Raw genomic sequence first — 6,574 nt, 5'->3', positions numbered from 1 at the left:
TAATGATTCGGAAAGGAAGAAAGGGAGGGGGGCGTATGGACGGAGCACGAGAGGTGCTCGTTTTTGTGGAATTTACATGAATTATTTATTACATGGTTCACACTAGGATCTTGTACAAGTTTGCGCGCAGGGACGGTGACGTGGTTGATATTAGTACAACGTCAAACTTATAATTGGCGTGTCCCGATCGATATTTTAATTTATCTAAGGGGAACGCTCCAGTGATGCTGTCAGTACACTTAACGAGTAAGGACAGCTTGCCGAACCGGTGAGTAGAAAATTGAAAACGTGACGCCAGCTATTCAGATGTCACATACCCACATCGTCCGGGCTGTCAGGAAGTAATAAGTAAAAATAGATCTTTCTCCTTCGAGTCGCCAATTACTTTGACAATTATTCAATTTACCACTGACAATCTCGATCGTAAAAACTTTCCCTCCAGCGTGTAATAAAGCGATTAGGAAGGTCGTTTGCGTCTTGCAGATTAACGAGATTAAGGTGGACAGGAAAAATCTCCTTCGCAATAATAATTATACGGAAAATACCCGACTATGCGACAAAATAGCACGATTTATGGTTTTAAGTGGCTCTTCGGGCTAATTCCACGCGTGCAAATTTTACGAGTACCTACTTATATAAAATATCCTTGCCTTTGTAATGGGGGAAAAGATCAACTGTAGATGAATTTTCTTTTTCTATAAATTTCATTCGATCGCGTGACAAACGGGTATGAAAAAATATAGCAAAAATAGGAATAAATAGATTAATGAAGATTCTTGTTCGGGGACGGAAAAATGTAGAAATGTAAAAATGGAGTATAGCTAAGGTTAGATGATAAATGAACAGAAAAATAATAATATTAATTTTTGATAAATTATCAAAAATATTTCGTAGCTGTAATGTACCTTTCCTGTAAAATCGAGTTTCATTTAATTGTTAAATATATCTTGGTGAATTTATAAAAACCAGGGAAGGTACCTACATAAATCAAATTTGATTTGTAATTATATCATTTTTATCTTTTTCTATGAATTTCATTCGTTCGCGTGACAAACGGGTATGAGAAAATGTAGCAAAAATAGGAAAAAGTAGATGAACGAAAATTTTTATTCGGGGACCGAAAAATGTGAAAGTGTAAAAATTAGAAAATTAAGTTAGATGATAAATGAACAGAAGATATTAATTTTTGATAAATTTTCAAAAGTATTTCGTAGCTGTCATGTATCTTTTCTGTAAAATCGAGTTTCATTTAATTGTTAACCCTTAGCACTCCAGAGGCGCCTTTCAATCACCGTTTGATAAAATTTCGAAGCTCCATATTAATTAATACATAAAATTTAACATAATATAACAGTGTATGAGGTATCGAAAATAAATAATTCTGCGTGTTAGTTATTATACGATTTCTTATTTACTGTTCAAAAAATATCATCAGCCTTATAGCAGAAAATTTTTCAACTCGTATCCTTCTTTAGCCAAAAAATCGTCGAGCGCAAAGGGTTAAATATATTTTGGTGAATTTACAGAAACAAGAGAAGGTACTTACATGAATCAAATTTGATTTCTAATTATATAATTTTCTTTTTTCCCTTTTTCCTAGAAATATACAGCTTCGAGATTATTTGAGAAACACTGGGAATCATAGGATGCGCTATCATTTCGACACGCACTGTATCAGTTTCCAAATGGATATCTAACGATATAATCGTCAAGATTTAACACTGGTATACGAGCATCTTGCGATATGTATCTACGTAAGTATAATATACACCGTTAACGATTATACTAAAATGACGACGAGAATAAATAGATATACGTAGTCATATTTCTATCCTGGTAAAGAGCAATATTAATTTTGCCAGCAGCAACTACACATTTTCAGTAATTGAAAAGGCAAAAAGTCTGAAAGTACTTATTTCCACTCATTTGTTAGGTCTAACGTTAAGGATATTATGATAGTAAAGAGAAAATGAAATTAAGCAGTCACGTGAAATAAGATTTTCGTTACGGGAATAGTATTTGAAAGAATTGGTTTATATTATGCATATATGTTAGTGCTCTGTTTGACAAAAATAAAATTTTCGTAGTTAAAAGTTAGGTAAAATTACTCACGTTTTGTGTATAAATTATTTACGAGTACTCACACGTACGTATATTAGGTAAACAGTCAATTTTTGTTCAATTCGAACGAAATTGTAGAAAACAAAGAATGTCTTTGTAAGAACATTGAAACTGTCATAGTATGCAGAAATTTCAAAATTTCTAGAAATGGGAATGTGACAAGAATCACAAAAATATAAGCTGTAATCATCCTGTGATGATATCGCAATGAAAATGATTAATCGCGTGCTATTAATTATAATTGTTACAATAATTATATAATTTAGAAACCAAAAAATTATTAAATCACCAATTATTTAATTATAATGAAATTCTTAAAATTAAACAGAAGCTTTACCAATTTCAAAATTTCTGGCAATAGGAATGTGACAAGAATCACAAAAGTATAAGCTGTAATCATTCTGTGATGATATCGCAATAAAAATAATTAATCGTAAATTATTACTTATAATTGTTACAATAATTATATATCCCTTTGGATAAATTGCGAATAGGAATTCAGAAATGAAAAAATTATTAATTCACCGATGAATATTAATGAAATTCTTAAAATTAAAGACAAGCTTTACCAAAAAATAACGATATAGCACAATTGAAACAATAAATGACTATTTACTTTTATACTTCTACAGCGGAAACCTTTGGAAAAACAAAAATTGGCGCTGGAAAAAAAAAGATTTTACAAATTTTGTAATTTTATTCATTTTTCTATCTTTACTGGTGAAAATAAAATCGAATGAAATATTGCAAATTTACGAAAGATCAGTGTTACAAAGTTATTCATATATGCTAAAATTGGTCGCGTAAAAATCAAATTTTCGAATGATTTAGACTGTTTTGGTTTCTAGCTTTGCGCAGTCATCCCAACGACATAGCAGAAAAACTGTATAAGACTCGTCTGTCTTGCAGACTGTCATAGGAAACAGCCAAAGGATCTTCTCTATCCTAACGGCATTAACCCTTTGGGGACGAATATCGCAATATACTTGGAAATTATATTACATTTTGGAGTGACAGCTACTTGAATTATAGCAAAATGTAATTTGAACATTTTCATCATCGCTGTCAATATTCTTTAATTTAGAAGCTGTGGTAGTTGTTACATAAATTTTTAAGTATATATGTGTCGGGATGAGTGGAACAAGTATGCATGGGATTGCAATATGTAATGAATTCAGGTTATTATGATAAATGAGTATGCGTGTAATGATTGTGGTTTCATTTCAATATGTTATTTTTAATTGTTTGTTATATACTCGGTGTATCGTTATCATCGTTTCTCGTCCGCAAAGGGTTAAGCCTCGACAGATGTTATCCACAGGGATCATTTTTACGCGTTAATTAACCAAACCCGATACTACAATTTACCGAATGTCCTTGCTGAACAAATTGTAAAAATTCTTGGAAGAAAGAAAGAAAAGAATCTAGCTTTATTCTGTATAAACTATTCCGAGATTAAAAAGATTGATTCCACTTTTCCTTAATTTTATTTATTTATTTATTTATTTGCTTATTTGATGGGTAAACGCCTTTTATACAAAGTGAAATAAAATATCTGTAAAAAGTAAAATAGTAATATAAAAATATTATTATTATAATTGTAAAATAGTAGAATAAAAATAATTAAATAAAATTTTAGTGACAATCTGATTGATCTTTAACACTAAACATATCAAGCAGTATCACATGACCCCTTTCAAAATTTACTTCATGAATCCTACATTCATTGTTATTTATTTTGCTCATCCGACTTTCTGTAAATTGTGGTAGTGGTTGTCACAGAATGTGTGGTACGAGTGTGGGGAATGTTTGTGTGACGAGTATGACAGAGAGTGGCGAAAAACAATGAGTAGGTGAATGACAGTCATTACAAATAGACGTTGTGTGTGAGAGAGACCTCGAGAGATTATATCGCGAATTAGAAGCGAATTTATTTTACGTGATTTAATTATATTTTATGTAGTGCTGTTATTGTGTTCAATAAATATTCTTATCAGTTTATCTATTTGCTCACATAAATTCTTATATTATATTTAATTTCTCGCTTTCCATTTTTCTCTTCGCTTATGTTTCACCGAGAGAAATTCTTTGCCTGCCTCATGTTCCAGGAGAGGTCATTTGACCCCTTATGCTAAAATAGGTACGCGAAAAGTACCAGCACGTTTAATGTTAACACTGAACCTATCGCAACCCGACCAAATGATCGATCATTCTGAAACAAATTCCGAATAAAAAAGCACATTGAAAAATTGATGATTCGTATATTAAAAGAAAAGTCGTGACATCGATCGACGGTTTTATATTATTATTATTTATCTTTTAATACTCGGAATTGACACTGTCGTCAGGCTGATTTAATATTTAAAAACACATTTGAAAGACACCTGGAAAGGAAAACGAATTATCCCTCCCCGGCCTTAATAAGTTCGTCCCTGAAGAGGTTAAACGAAACGAATCGACCTCGATTCGTTGGATTATCGGTGTCGATGGCAATTGTTACGAGCTGGACTAAATTCACCGATGAAATTAACGCCCCATCATACTTCGTTAGTAGCTCACTTGGGCCTCCATTATCGAAATCTCGCTAAATAATGTAATAGCAATTACTTAACTGATACGTGTCTGTCAGCCTAGCATTCAAATAGACGCTCGATATTGCGAAAGCGTCAGTCATTTTCGAATCAATCATCGCACTTATTCCAACGCGAATAATATATCTTCGCTGGGCGCCCCGAGCAAAGTATAATTAGCTTCTTTATTCGTTTGCTCGAAAAGCACCTATACCAAAATACTAATAATCGATCACGTTTCTCGACGAAAAGCTTTACAGAACTTCGTTCGCTACGAATAAGTGGCAACGAAAGAATTTATACCCTTAAAATTACAGTTTAGTTATATTTTTTTATAAAATATTAATGAAATTTTGGAACATGGTTGACGAGTGACGAGCATTCGTACAGTTCGTAATACGTATCGTAATATCGTGTTGCGATAATTGGCAGATAATACACGAGATGTGACCGTGACGCAGATGATATTATTTTCCTTTTATAAATGGAGAAAGTATTAAATTTTAATACTCGCTTTGTCCATAAAAATTTCTGTATTCTTGCTGAAACACTGATAATATTTTCAAGCAGAGTTTATTTCATTTTGGTTCATTTATCAAATAAGATTTATTATTCCGCTAATATTGTTAGATAATGTATAGTAAATATAACACGCGTGTTTATTTCGTTCGATTTGCATCATGCTGAATCGCTATACCGCATTGCTACGCTATATAACCAAAGAGAAGTTACTGTTATTATGTAAATACTGTTATAAACAAAATATGTATAATACATGCTAACATGTGTAATAGCAAGTGTGTTATATACAAAATACTACAATTGCTGAACTACTATACTTTCCTGTATAATCAATTTATTATACACCAGAAAGATATTATTATATAAATATTAATTTAAAAAAATATATATGGATAAATTACATGGTAAATATACGTAAAATTTATTTAAAAATAAATTCTTTACAAGATCGAAGAAATCCCTCGAATTAGTGCAATTTGTCCCGAGAAATTTGTTCGTACGAGTAATAAGGAAGATGTTTATGCGATCCCATTTACCTGGAGCAACCTGTATGATTGAAAATGTAGACAAAATCTGTTTATACGTCGAGGAACACGAAAGACTGATGATCTATCAGCTGTGTTTATTTCGTTCGACGCAGATCATGCCAAACTTGCACGCATATGGGTCACGTTCCCGGGTGTAATCGATCGACGCACACAGGGTAAGAATTATTGTTAATTCATGAATGTTATCGTACATAATACTCGTGCGAGTGTCACCGTGTAAAAACGAATGAATATGTATATAATAAAAATCATACCGGATATGTATATATATATGGAACGTATCTACACGAAAAATCCGTAGCCTCACGCAAGCCAACTATACTACCCATATTCATTTCATTCGATTTAGATTGCGTCAAACTATTACGCTCCGGTACGTAACCGATTTGACTTACACGAAGCAAGAATTATTGCTATGAATATCATTAGATAATACTTCGAGAAGTGTTACGGCATAGTGAACGTATTATGCATAAAACGTATAATATAAAATAAAAAATCGGTGAACTCTTGAAAGCCTAATCGCGGTAAAATTATTTTACCGTAAGTTTTGCCGTTTCTTATTGATATTTCGGAAGTTAAAAAATATTCCCAGGTGACATTTTCGTTGAAATATATTCGTATATTCAATTTATACTTCGCGCCTTTAACCTCCTAGGCACGACTAAATTTTGCATTTTGTACAGTGCAATTTTGTACGGCAGAATTCAACGCGAATTACGCGTAAATGATACAGCACTGCAACGCGTGAAGGGCAATGCTGTTCTAAAAAGTTATAAGGATACAGATCGTCGTGTTAAAAAGAGCATCTGG

Source organism: Eufriesea mexicana, unplaced genomic scaffold (assembly GCF_001483705.2).
Source record: "Eufriesea mexicana isolate 0111107269 unplaced genomic scaffold, ASM148370v2 scaffold2359, whole genome shotgun sequence".
Taxonomy (NCBI): Eukaryota; Metazoa; Arthropoda; class Insecta; order Hymenoptera; family Apidae; genus Eufriesea; species Eufriesea mexicana.
This window is presented reverse-complemented; position numbering follows the sequence as displayed.